Source organism: Ovis canadensis, chromosome 18 (genome assembly GCF_042477335.2).
Source record: "Ovis canadensis isolate MfBH-ARS-UI-01 breed Bighorn chromosome 18, ARS-UI_OviCan_v2, whole genome shotgun sequence".
Classification (NCBI taxonomy): domain Eukaryota; kingdom Metazoa; phylum Chordata; class Mammalia; order Artiodactyla; family Bovidae; genus Ovis; species Ovis canadensis.
The window spans coordinates 20,268,328-20,280,959 of record NC_091262.1 but is presented as its reverse complement, the minus strand read 5'-3'; the positions used below and the strand labels follow the sequence as shown (position 1 = coordinate 20,280,959).

General features: G+C 41.9%; 1 long non-coding RNA gene across 1 annotated transcript; it reads right to left on the bottom strand.

The window, feature by feature from the left end:
* Positions 1-506: 506 nt before the first annotated feature.
* Positions 507-3,897, bottom strand: LOC138423350 (uncharacterized). Its single transcript, XR_011250237.2, has 2 exons — positions 2,177-3,897; positions 507-1,043 (listed from the first exon to the last, which is right to left on the bottom strand). It is a non-coding gene; the product is annotated as an uncharacterized lncRNA (long non-coding RNA).
* Positions 3,898-12,632: the final 8,735 nt, after the last annotated feature.

The window sequence follows — 12,632 nt, the reverse complement described above, 5'->3', positions numbered from 1 at the left end:
GTTTTATCCTAAAGTACTAAGATGTCAATAAGATTAAATTATTTTAGATAGTTAAGTTAGATTTTTAATTATATGCCTTAATATTTAGACAAAGAGAATGAAAATTTAGATTGCCTTTCAGCTCTACCTTGATTACACATAAAAGGTGATTTGTATTTTCTTCAATTATTACATTCTACATACCAAAGTCAAACTTATTTTTTCAACCTTGGAAATAAAACCACATAGTAAAACATTAATTGGAGTCTTTACACCTACACTGCCAATGTGTGGCACGTTTTGTTTTATGCAGTTTTCCTCAGGTATCCTATAAATTTCCCTTATTTTGGAACTGGAGCTGGTTGCTCATTTTCACTTTGTAAAAACTGTTTACTTGAAAAGAGTTATATCTCAAATTACTGGGCTAAATGTACCAGGTTCCCCGCCTCCCCCTGCCACCCCCACCCCACCCCCGCTCAGTGTAATATATATGGAGTGAAAAATATGAGAAACACTACAAATGGCAGTTGACAGGTAATACAACGCATTGTGATATATTCCCAGAAAGGAATGTCATTCAACAGTAGATGAATGAACTATAGCCACATGCAACCAGCAGATCTTTGAAACACAATGTCAGGTGAAGAAATGCGAGTTCCGAAAGACTGTACACATACTCCCATCTTGGCAAAGCTCTTAAAAGCAGGGAAAACAAGAGGCAAATTTTAAAGCAAAATATTTAACTACAGGCTATAATATCTTTGTTTTGCTTTGGTTTTGTCTTAGCAAGGGGATTCATGAAGAGCACAAAACCCAAGATCTTGGTTACTTCTGGGAGAAGTGGAGCAAATGGCTAAGCACATGCAGTGTTCCTGGAAACACTTTCATCCTCGGATGGCGTGGTAGACTTACAGATTTCCATCTTGTAATTATGCTTATAACTAACACATATGTTACACATATTTCTGTATGTATAAAATATTAAAGAAAATAAGAAAAAAATTATGGGAGAGGTTCATGAAAGATCATCCCAGGTGTCCAGTAGGATTCTTCCAGATTCCAAGCTGTTTGTATAAACAAATCAGAAGCATTAAAGAATCACTAAAATTGTATAGTTAATCAAGGTCTTATTCTTAAGGATATATTTCAAAGAATAACTACCCATATCCTATCAATGAAATTCAAGACAAAACAAATCATGAAACAAAAAATGTCAGAAAATTGACTTTGTAAGTAATCAGGTTCATTAACTGAGTGCATTATGTAAACTGTTTGGCAGTTTCCTGTGAGGTTAAATAAACACCTAACTCATGATCCCTAGCTATTTAACCAAAAGAAATGAAAATATATCCACAAAGAGACGTATATGGGAATGTTGATAGTTGCTTTGCTCCTAATAGCGAAACACTGGAAACGACCCAAATGTACCTCAAAAGGGAAAAGCGCAAACAAATTGTGATCTATCCATTCAACGCAATACTGGATACCAATAAAAAAGAAAGACCTGCAAATGCATACAAAAGTATAGATGAGCCTCAAAAGCATGGTAGCGAATGCATCCATCAAAAACAAGTCAAACTGTACACTTAAGATAGATGCACTTCGTTGTGTGTAATTATATCTAAATTTTAAGTTTTAAAGAGTCCATTATGTAATTTAGAAATTTTGCAGCTGTTCTAAAAAAGCTTAGCACAATGCTTTCCATTTTTGCTATTATGTGAGTTAGTAGAGCTCATCTCCAACCTCCATGCCCACAGCTGTCTCTGCAAATATAAATGCACTTTCAGAGATACATCTGCCCAAGGTCCGCTACAAAGGGCTTGAGCTGAAGAAGCCACCAAGGGGTCTCCACAAAGCAACCTAGGGGCAGGAAAGAAATAAGGGATCTCCAGCTGTTCCCAGTGCCTGCACAGCCACAGCAATGTGAGTCCCAGTCTTCCTGAGATCTGTTTACACTCACCTTGAGAAGATTTCCTACTTTAGATGCTCAGGGACAGCCAGCTCATGGGGCCATCAGTGCTACATTCCTCCATAACACTTGAAATGCAAGGTGGAGGTTTCAGAAAACATTTGGACAGGGACAGGGGGACATCTTTGGGAGACTACTTCCAGAATCACGTTCTGGTGAAACATCAGTAAGGGGAGTTCCTGGAAAACCCAGGCCTGAGCCAGGAGGGACAGGCACCCTTGTGCTCACCATGGATCCAAGGTGGAGGCTGGAAGGCTTCTCTCCCTGCCCAGCTTTCCACAAGCCGACGCTGGCCTGAGGGTGTGGGGGTGTTCCGCTCCCGATCATCATCTGTGGGAAAGCAAGCCGTCCCCGGAGCCCTGTTCTGGCTCCATTTCACTTGATCTCTGAGATGGGTCTGCCTTCCTGACTCCTTCCCTTTCAATCTGAAGGATCCTTGGCTGGCAGAGAGCACAAAAGATGCTTCTTCATCTTTGAAATGCATCTTAGAAGTACCTGAAAAGTGGAGTTAAATCAAAATTTCTCTTCACTCTGATTAAAGCCACCAGCCCTGAGATGTTTCGTCAGCAGCATGCCCCGCCCCACTCTGCAAAGCAGTGTGACTCCGCCGGTCGCTGTGTGGCTCTGTTTTCTCCCCCATGAAATGATCGTATTGGAGTAGACCTTCCTGCTTCTAAAAATACCATGATTTCTTTCTTTGGTTTCTAGTTGAGAGTGGTACCTTGGTATCCCGTTTCTACCTTTAGTTTCTTTGTCAAATAATTAATAATCTATAAATCAATGCACAGGCAACAGAGGCCAGACTCCAGGGATAATTGTTTCCTAATGCATTTTATTAATCTAGATTTTTCACATATTGGAGTTTCTTAGAGCAGAACACATATTTTTCACCAGTTCTAAATTCCCATATATATTCCAAGAATACACATATGGAAAGATGAGCAAAAATATCATCACAGCCGCAGCTGGAGCAAGTGGCCACAGGTGACCCGCAGAAGGAATAATCCCCTTATTGATCATTGAGAATGTTCCTGCAAAATGTTCTCTTCTGGATATTACGTTCTGGTGAAGCCTTATTCTATAGAATATATTTGCACATTTTTTCAGTGAAAAAAATAATTTGAGAGGCATCAGTGTGTCAGGCTCCGTAATAGAACCAAACTCTGTTGCTGGCCTCGTGGACCCGCTGCAAATAAGTGAGACCTTAAAGTTATGTAGCTCTCTGCTGCTCCACAGTGTGCAGACCACATCTGGAGAATTGGTGTGTTTATGTCTGTCTGTGGAGGACCACGGATCCACAAGAGAATGCCGTACTGGCGCAGGGCAAGAACGGCAAAGGATTGCTTCCTGTATCCCATGAGGGGTGATTAAGACATACAGACATTAAGTTTCATGTGACGTCTGTCTTCATATGCTTGGAAAATGATTCCTAGGCTTGACCCAGGTAACTCCAATGGGCAGAGCTAGCCCAACGGGAAGGAAGGGAGGTATTGTTTGTTTTTAAGAATGTTTCTTCTTTTCCAGCAGAAACAAATAACTACCGTTATCTTGCAGGCTCTGCTTGCAACACTGCCTTGTGTGGGAAAGAGCTCAGCATCAGGAGGCAGAGACGGGATCCACACCTACTGGGCAAACTGTCCAAAGAAGCACTGGATTAACAGAGGCCAGCATGGTAATACCTGAGGTCCCTTCCAATGCCAGGATCACTAGCTATTTGGGTTCTACTTCTGGGCTTGGATAATTGTGTATTATGGCCACTGAAGGGGCCTCCCTTTGCTTTAAATTTATAGTGAACAGCTTCAATGTGAAGATGTATTGGGCTTCCCTGGAGGCTCAGATGGTAAAGAATCAGCCTGCAATGCAGGAGACCTGGGTTCAATCCCTGGATCGGGAAGATACCTTGGAGAAGGGAATGGGGCTACCCACTCCAGCATTCTTGCCTGGAGAATTCCGTGAACAGAGGAACCTGACAAGCTACAGTCCATGGGGTCGCAAAGAGTCAGACACAACTGAACGACTAACAGTTTCACTTTCTTTCTTTCAAAGTTGAAGAGGTATTAGTTTAATAGGATATTGTATGTATTTTACATTATAGAAACCCTAATGAAATAGCTCCTGAAAGAGGTCCAAACCCGAGTTCCAACAGGTCAGAAAGTCAAGTTAGGAGGTCAGGGATTGCTTTCAAACCAATCATATTAAGGGGATGGTTGAGGCAAGTGGGACTCAGGTGGAGGTTAAGATGACCGGTGCACTGGTGTGTCTGACAGTGGGCTATGTCAGAGCAGGGAGTGGGAGCCCTGATTTTTAGAACTTTCTAATTTTCCTTGATTAGAAAATCAAGGAGATTCCACTAGGGCTAATTTAAGCAACGAGTGTGAGATCCCTGAGCACACAATTCTGAAGAGATGGACAGCTGGCTTTCGTGAGACCCTGTGCACCTGGTGCAGTCTCTACTGGGTTCAGACACCCAAGAATCTTGCATTACCTTTGTAACAAATTAAATATGTATTCTGTAAGGAATTTTTAAGCAACTCAATACAAAAAAAAAAACACAATAGCCATAAACAGGCAATTCACAGAAGAAATCAGAGCAGCCAATAAGCAGGAAAATATACTCAGCAATCTGGTTGGCAAAATTAAGAATTGGACTGTACCAGCTTTTCACAGGGATGACCGGCAGAACTGAATTCTTGTACCTACCCTACAACCCAACAATGCCGCTCATACAGAGTATATCCTAAAATCTTTTGACATTTGCACTGGAAGACACATGTAAGAGTTATCACAGAACCATTATTTTCAACCGTAAAAAAAAAATCCCTAATTGTCCCTCGGGGGAAGGATGAAAAATGGTGTGTTATTTTTACAATAAGATACTATACAGAGGTCAAGATGAGTGAACTAGATATAAGTAATCAAGATCAACAGAGATAAATTTAACAACCAATATTGTATGAAGGAGCAATTTGCAAAAGTTACATAACCACATGCTACTGTTTATGAGGGCTTCCCTGGTGGCTCAGACAGTAAAGAATCTGCTTGAAATGCAGGAGACCTGGGTTCAACCCCTGGTTTGGGAAGATCCCCTGGAGGAGGGTATGGCAACCACTCCAGTGTTCTTGCCTGGAGACTCCCCATGGACAGAGGAGCCTGAAGGGCTACAGTCCATGGAATCACAAAGTGTTGGGCTGAAGTGACTTAGCCATGCATGCATGCACTGTTCATGTAACTATTAACACAAAAACAACAGCATATCTTGTTCGTGGAAATATACATATGTAACATGCATGGAAATGGTTCCTGGAAAGACAAATGGGGCAAAATGCTAGAATCTGTTAAACCTACCTGATGGGTACCTGTGTGTCTGTGCAATTACTTTCTGAACTTTTCTTTACAATTGAATCATTTCATAATTTTCATTTTCCTTTTCTTAAATACACTTTTAATTTTAGAACAGTTTAAATTTAGAGAATTTTGGCAAGGCGTGCAGACGGTTCCTGTACACCCCAGTCTCAATTACTTCTGTTATTAACATCTTATATTACTATTGTACATTTGTCACAAGCAATGAACCAACACCGATATACCATTATTAACTAAAGCTCATACTTTATTTGAATATTCTCCAGTTCTCCCGTAATTTCTGTTTCCTGCTCCAGGATCCCATCTAGGGCCCTATGCCACATTTAGGGGTTATGTTCTCTTGGACTTCTCTTGACTGTGAGAGCTTCTCAGGCTTTCCATGTTTCTGAGGACCTTGACAGCTTTGAAAAGTACAGGTCAGATGTTTTGTAGAATGTTCCTCGATTGGAATTTGTCTGGTGTTTTTCTCATGATCCGACTGGGATAATGTGTTTCAGGAAGGAAAGCAACCAAGCAAGAGCCATCTTGTCACGTCATATCAAGGACACGAACAGGCATCCCGACATCACTGTTGATGCTAGCCTTGATCACCTGGTTGAGGGAGAATTTATCAATTTTCTCCACTGTTACTGTTTAACTCCCTTTCTTTCTATACTGTCCTTTTTGGAAAAAGTCACTATGCTTAAGGAATGGGAAGTTAGGTTCCCTCTCCTTCATGGTGGAGTTTCTTCATAAATTATTTAGAGTTCTTCTGCATGGGAGATTAGTTTATTCTCCTCATTTATTTCTTTCTTTAGCCATTATTTGTATCAGTATGAACTCATGTATATCTATTTCATATTTGGGGGTGTAATTCAATTCACCTTTATTTTGCTTTGCCCAGTTTGTTCCAGCTTTGGCTGTTGGGAGTTCTTCAGTTGGCTTTTGGGTCCCTTTGGCATGTCTTCATCATTGCATTTTCTTTGTTCTCAGAGGTTTGTTTTGTTTTGTTTTTTCCAGCTTCTCCTTATTTCCTGCCACTTTGAGATACTTCAGATCTTCTCTATCTCCTCCCCAGTCCAGCAATCATTTCTCCAAGAGGTCTGGTTCCTTCTGTTTGAGAATTCTATCAGAAACCAAAATCTAGGCACTGGGTGTGCCTATTGCTACTGAGGTGTCATTGCTTCCAGGCCCCTCAGTTGACAGAACAAGGAAATATATGTGTGTGTACTAACTTGGGTATTCACATGTTCTGGGTCTAGGTTAAACCAAGCAAGAACTAATAGTGAAGTCTCATACCGAATCGCCAGATCGAATCTATTAGCAATGGGTCACTCTGACCTCTTCCCCTGCTCCAACAGGAGCAAACCTGGCTCTCGCCATCTGCCATCCACCTATGGATTTAGATGGATGTTCCCTTCATAATTTTTATACATTATATAAAAATTTATAATTCCATTTATAATTTTTTTTAAAAAAAAAATGAAAGCTATAGGGAAATGCTGCAACTTATTGCAACATCCAGACCAAAGGTACAGATTAGTTACAGAGCAGACATCTGAAGGACAAGATGTCATGATGCATTCAGGGCACAGACTTTCTGTTGGTGCCTTGTACCTTTCCAGAGGGCCATCTTGGAAACATGGGCAAAATGTCCTTTCAAAACGAGTCCCACTTGGGAAGAATGAAAATGACCAAAGCACACCTGGAGGGATTCTTGACAATTAGGCAAGAGGTGGGTGCTAAAGAGAAAAGCAAAACTGAAAACATTCATTTCAACTGCAGTTCTTACCTTCTTTTGAATAATGGATTCCTCTGAGACTTGGGAGGGCTGTGAACCCTCAACCCAGGAAGACATTCAAATAGCTCAAGCAGCATGAAAAAACAGTGGGGAAACCTCACCTGTGAGTCCCTATGTGCTCGTCAAGTTAAGGAAACCTCATGAGTATGATATGAATGTCAAGTTCATTTGCTTGCTTTTCAGTAGGGAGGAGTGAGCAAGTGAGCTCCATGTGGAGGCTGCATTGTTTCAGCCTGGCTGTTTTCAGGATGGGCCAAGCTCTTGCCTTCCAGCTGCAAGCCTGGCATCTGTGACATGTATAGCAAATTCCCATTTATAGCAAGTGGCAAATGACATCAAGTTTCTATAGAAATAAACATTTTTTTATTTTAAAATAAATCTGTTTTATTTTTAATAAAATCACTTTGAAAAAACATATGAAGTGATATTTGGGACATTAGGGAACTAAAGTTTTGGAAACAGGTACAAAGAGATGGTACCTTGAGTCTAATGAAAAGCGTACATGCTTTGAAACCAGAAGGGTTTGGGTTCAAACCCCCTCTTTGCAAATTTGCCAGCTGTGGGATCGTGGCTGTAGGTGAAACTTGCCCTGTCCGTATAAAATTTAGCCAGTGTTGTCTACCAGTGTTCCTCCAAGTGTACCACCCCCATGAGAATCAGCTGGAGTTCTTGTAAAATGGAAATTTCCAGGCTGCCATGCAAGAACTGTCATCATCAGATAGAATCCCAGGGGGCAAAATGTAGAAATCTGCATTTTAATAAGGGCTCTCCCAATGATTTGTATGATGTTCTGAAAGCTGTGGAGAGGATGAAATAAGCTGAAATAGGTAAAGCACTTGGGCACAGGAGCAGGAAGGACACTGTTGTTCTGAACTGCCAGCTCTCTGAGCATCACCTCCCAAGGGACCCCAAAGGCCTTGCTTAGGGTTGTCACGGACAGCTGTGCAGCTTGTGCACCGCACAAGTGTGGTGCCCTGGAATTGCACTTGTGCACTTGGAAGTGCACTTGGCACCCTGGAATTGCGTGCTATATAAACTGTATGCTCACGCATGGCCTTCTTCTCAGAAGCTCAGCTGATCTAGACCCTTTTGTTTCCGGTTTTGAGCCTGTTTCTCCCAGCCTTCCTTATAATACTTAGCTTCACAGCAGCCTTTTGATGAATTCCTTCACTGATCAGGGGGCCTAGAATTGGATTTCACTCGGTACAATCAAGAAACTCGACAGTGACCAGTGACTGCTCTGCACCCTTCTCCCAAGCATTTCTCGGTTGTGTTCCTGGGGTTTGTGGGGTGCCGTAGAGTGGCTCTGTGGCTGAGAAGCTCAGTCTGTCAAGATATGACCAGTTCCCTATCCAAGCTCTGCTTTCTGCTTCAAGCTGTTTTATGGGTTGGATTTTGGCTCCCCAGTTCATTTGGAAAGAATAATTCCACTACTTTAAAAAAAAAAGTTTGAAAATCACTGCCTGTTACAAGATACCCTCAAAGAAATGGTGCCATGTGGCTGGCAATGAGGTGGAGAGTTGGGGTGGGTGGGGGCAGCCTCGAGTCCATAGATGGAGGCAGAGGCCAAGCTGGGGGTCCGTAGGGCTCCCTAGATGCCAAGTAGCCAAGGTCCGCGTGGCAGAAGTAAAAGCTGTTTCTAGGGAGCGTCCATTCCCAGAGGAGGAAATCTTCGAGGCCCCCGAAGCCACCCTGCCCTGCCCATGGGAAAATTGATTAAGTCCAAAGACCACAGCCAAGAAAGGGCTCCAGAGTCGTCACTGAAGGCCCAAGGGAGAGAGGCAAAGGGCAGTTTCCCTTGTTCTGGGGACACCAGCCTATGGGGGTGAGAGTGAAGGAGGCCAGAAGGGTCTGGACATTTTCCGCAGGAACCAGAGCTCCCCTCTGCCCCTCCTGGATCTGCAGCACCTGGAGCTCAGAGATGTTTCCTCCAGCTCCAAAGTTTGACATTTGCAATGAAAGTGAAAGTGAAGTCACTCAATCGTGTCTGATTCTTTGTGATCCCGTGGACTATACCCTACCAGGCTCCTCCGTCCATGGGATTCTCCAGGCAAGAATACTGGAGTGGGTTGCCATTTCCTTCTCCAGGGGATCTTCCTGACCCAGGGATCGAACCTGGGTTTCCCGCATTGGAGGCAGATGCTTTAATCTCTGAGCCACCAGGGAAGACCAAGAGACGTTAAATTTTTCTTAAACATTTCCTCTTGGTTCATGACTATGACAGTAGAAAAAAATGTATGCAACAGGAAAAAAAAAAAAAAGATGGTGTGTTGACTATTGTTACAAATGTCATTTGTTGGCCTCCTTACCATGGATCCGCTGCCACTGGACCGCTGCTTGCTTCTTGCTTTTCGTTGGGTCACCAACCGGGGAGTGCGGGGTGTTCATCCCACTTTTGTAGCTCTGCACCAGGCTTTTTTCTTGATTTACTGATTTATTCTCTCTCTTTTTTTTAACCAATTCCCATCCCCCTCCATAGCCATATTTATTACCATAAAGGTAGGCAGCAAAAATATTACATTTCGTATATAATTGAAAAGCTAGAGTATAGTGAAAGACACATCACTACAGCGGTGGCTGGGGCGGGGGATCCACTTAATAAAAGTTATGGACATTCTCCCCGGAAAAATCTACCTCTATTCAATGATACAATTTTGCAATTTCTGGGGTTCAAGGACTCCTAAGGCCCTATGTGAACACTCTTTGAACTGCAAGTTCATTACCCCTGTGATATAAGGAAATTGTGAGAATTAGGAAAGTATTTGAAATGCAGACTCCTAAACGGACTGCATTTTTTGTTCTTTTCAAAGTCATAAAAATAAATTTTACTGGGATAACAAATTACAATGAAACGAATTTTACATCAAAGAACAGACAGTGACCATTTGTAATTAGTGTAACGTAACATTGCTTTCATAGTAGCAGATTCCTCCAGAAGACGAGACAGAGAGCTTACCCTTGCGGAGTGCTTACTTGGAGCTGGCTTTGCACCTGCCGTACCATCTCCTTTCCCTTAGCTGACAGAGATGGTCACTACCACGGCGACTTTGACAGATGGGGAAACTACAGCGTAAGGAGAGGGTAGGAGGGTACCCCAAGTGGTAACGTTACAGTGTTAAAAGTTCTGCCTTAACCAGACACAGAGAACCTTTACCACTTACAATACACTACTTACAAAATGAATTTATTTAGCAAAGGATCATTAACATTTTTCTGTGGATGAATTTGAATTCAACCTCATTACAGTAACATTTTTAAATAGTAGAATTAGGGTTTCCTGTGCCATTTCTGATTACACCATTAGGTTCCTTTGTCTCCTGTACTTGGGGTTTCATTTGGAAAGGAGCTAAAAAACAGAAACAAAACATCTTTCATCTGCCCCCTCCCCCCCCCACAAAAAAAAACATGTATTTCTACAGTAGGTCATACCTTTAAAGGAAAACTTCCCCCTTGAGCACTGCTCAGCCCACCAAGCCTTGCATGTCTCAGGAACAAGTCGCCCTGTGTCCCAGAGATGGAGTAGGTTGTTCACCTCCGCACCCTCAGACCCCTCTTATCAGCCGCACTCATTGCAAAGGATTCACGGGCAGCGTTGGGTCACTACCTCCGTCAGTGTTACTCGAGGCTGTGTGTGCGCATGTGGAGCACTCAGTAAAATTGCTCAACTGAGCTGAATTCCTACTTTTTTCAATTGGGGAAATTTTTAATGCAGGAAAGAAAAGGAGAGAAGTTTTGAAAAGACACATTACCCATGAGCCAGGATTTGCAGCCGACGATAAGATTTTCTCATTTTTGCTTGAGAATCTTCATTTTGCTTAAAATAAAACTTACAAGGAGGTTTCATTCTCTTCCTACCTATTGCAGAGAAAGTGATGATTATTATTTTGGAACGCATCTTTCCAATCTATACTTTTGTGCTTTTACTACTGAGTAATGCTTAATATTATTTTACACGATTTAAAACATCTTACTTTTTCTGCATTTTAGATTTAAACATCTTGCTTTTTAAATGTAACATGTGTTCAAGATCTATTTACGTTGGCACATGCATGTCTGTATCTATGCGTGTGTGCTCTTTGCGATCCGTGGACTACATAGCCCACCAGGCTCCTCTGTCCGCAGACTTTTCCAGGCAAAAATACAGGAGCAGATTGTTTCCTATTCTAGGGCGTCTTCATGACCCAGGGATCGGACCCACGTCTCTTGCATCTCCTGCATTGGCAGGCAGATTCTTTTACCACTGCACCACCTGGAAAGCCGGGGTTGGCACGCAGAGTTCTAGTTTATTTGTCTTAGTTATTACGTAACATCCCGCGATTTGTATACACCACGTTTTCCTTGTTTGTTCCCAAGTGAAAGGCATTCAGGGACCCCTCGCCCTGAGAAACAATGCTGTAATGAACATCCGTATTACAACTCAGGTTACATTTTGTACAAATTACTAAACACATCATTGCAAATAGGGGAAGGATGTTGGTAGAACAGGAGGTCATGCTGGCTCATGTGTAATTTTTCCCAACATGTTACTATTCTGAAGCACTTGAAAGAGAAAGTCTTAGCAATGAATACAGACCTGAGCTGAAAATCTACAGAAATATCTTTTGCAGATAACGACAGGAGTGCAGATGAAGGAATCAGAAGCTTCCCCCCTTGTATTAAAACCATAGAGTAATGAAGAAGGCTATCCTTAGAGTCATATTTTAAATTTTTATGAAAATGCTCTCTGCTAAAGGATATCGACACTTAGCGGTCCAGGAAGGAAAGAGCCTGGAAGGACAGATGTCTGGGACTAAAGGAGCAAATGCCAGCAGTGTATTAACTGTCCTGTATTTGTTATGATTTTAAAAAATTATTTTTGTTTTTGTTAGTTCTTGTGTGACCAGTTCCACAGTTTTTGAGTGATCTTCCCGAACCCTGTTTTCCCCATAAAACTTGCTGTTTTTAGTGGAGGAATTTGCACTTATTTCCTTAAGTGCAAGTTTTTCTAGAGTACACACCTCGCAGTGGAATTGCTGGGTCACGGGAGATGAACATTTTCAGCTATTCTAGATTTCCCCAAATCACCCTTTAAAATGACTTCACCGATCTACACTTCCATCAGCAGGGAAGAGTCCTGATTTCCCTGCTTCGATGCTGTTACCTGATGCTGTTAAACCTGGCTTTTAGCAGCATCGTGGGTGTAAAATGCTTTCTCATGGTTGTTTTAATTTGCAGTCCCCTGGTTGCTAGTGAAGTCACGCATATTTTCAGATGCTTATTGTCCATTCTGCTTTCCTTTCCTGGTTATTACCAGTTCAACACTTTGTCAGTTTTTAAGCTGAACTGTTTGTCTTTTTTTTTAATTAACTTTTAGGAATTCTTTATGCATTCTAGACATGAATCTTTTGCCTATCTACTTTTACATCCCCTTCCCAATGTCCCCACTCTCTGTATGGCTGTTTTTTTATATGTCTGTTCCACCATAAAAACACTGCATTTTTTTTTTCTGGAATACATCCTAGGTAACTGTGATTTTAGATTATAGAGTTAGCTTGTACAGCT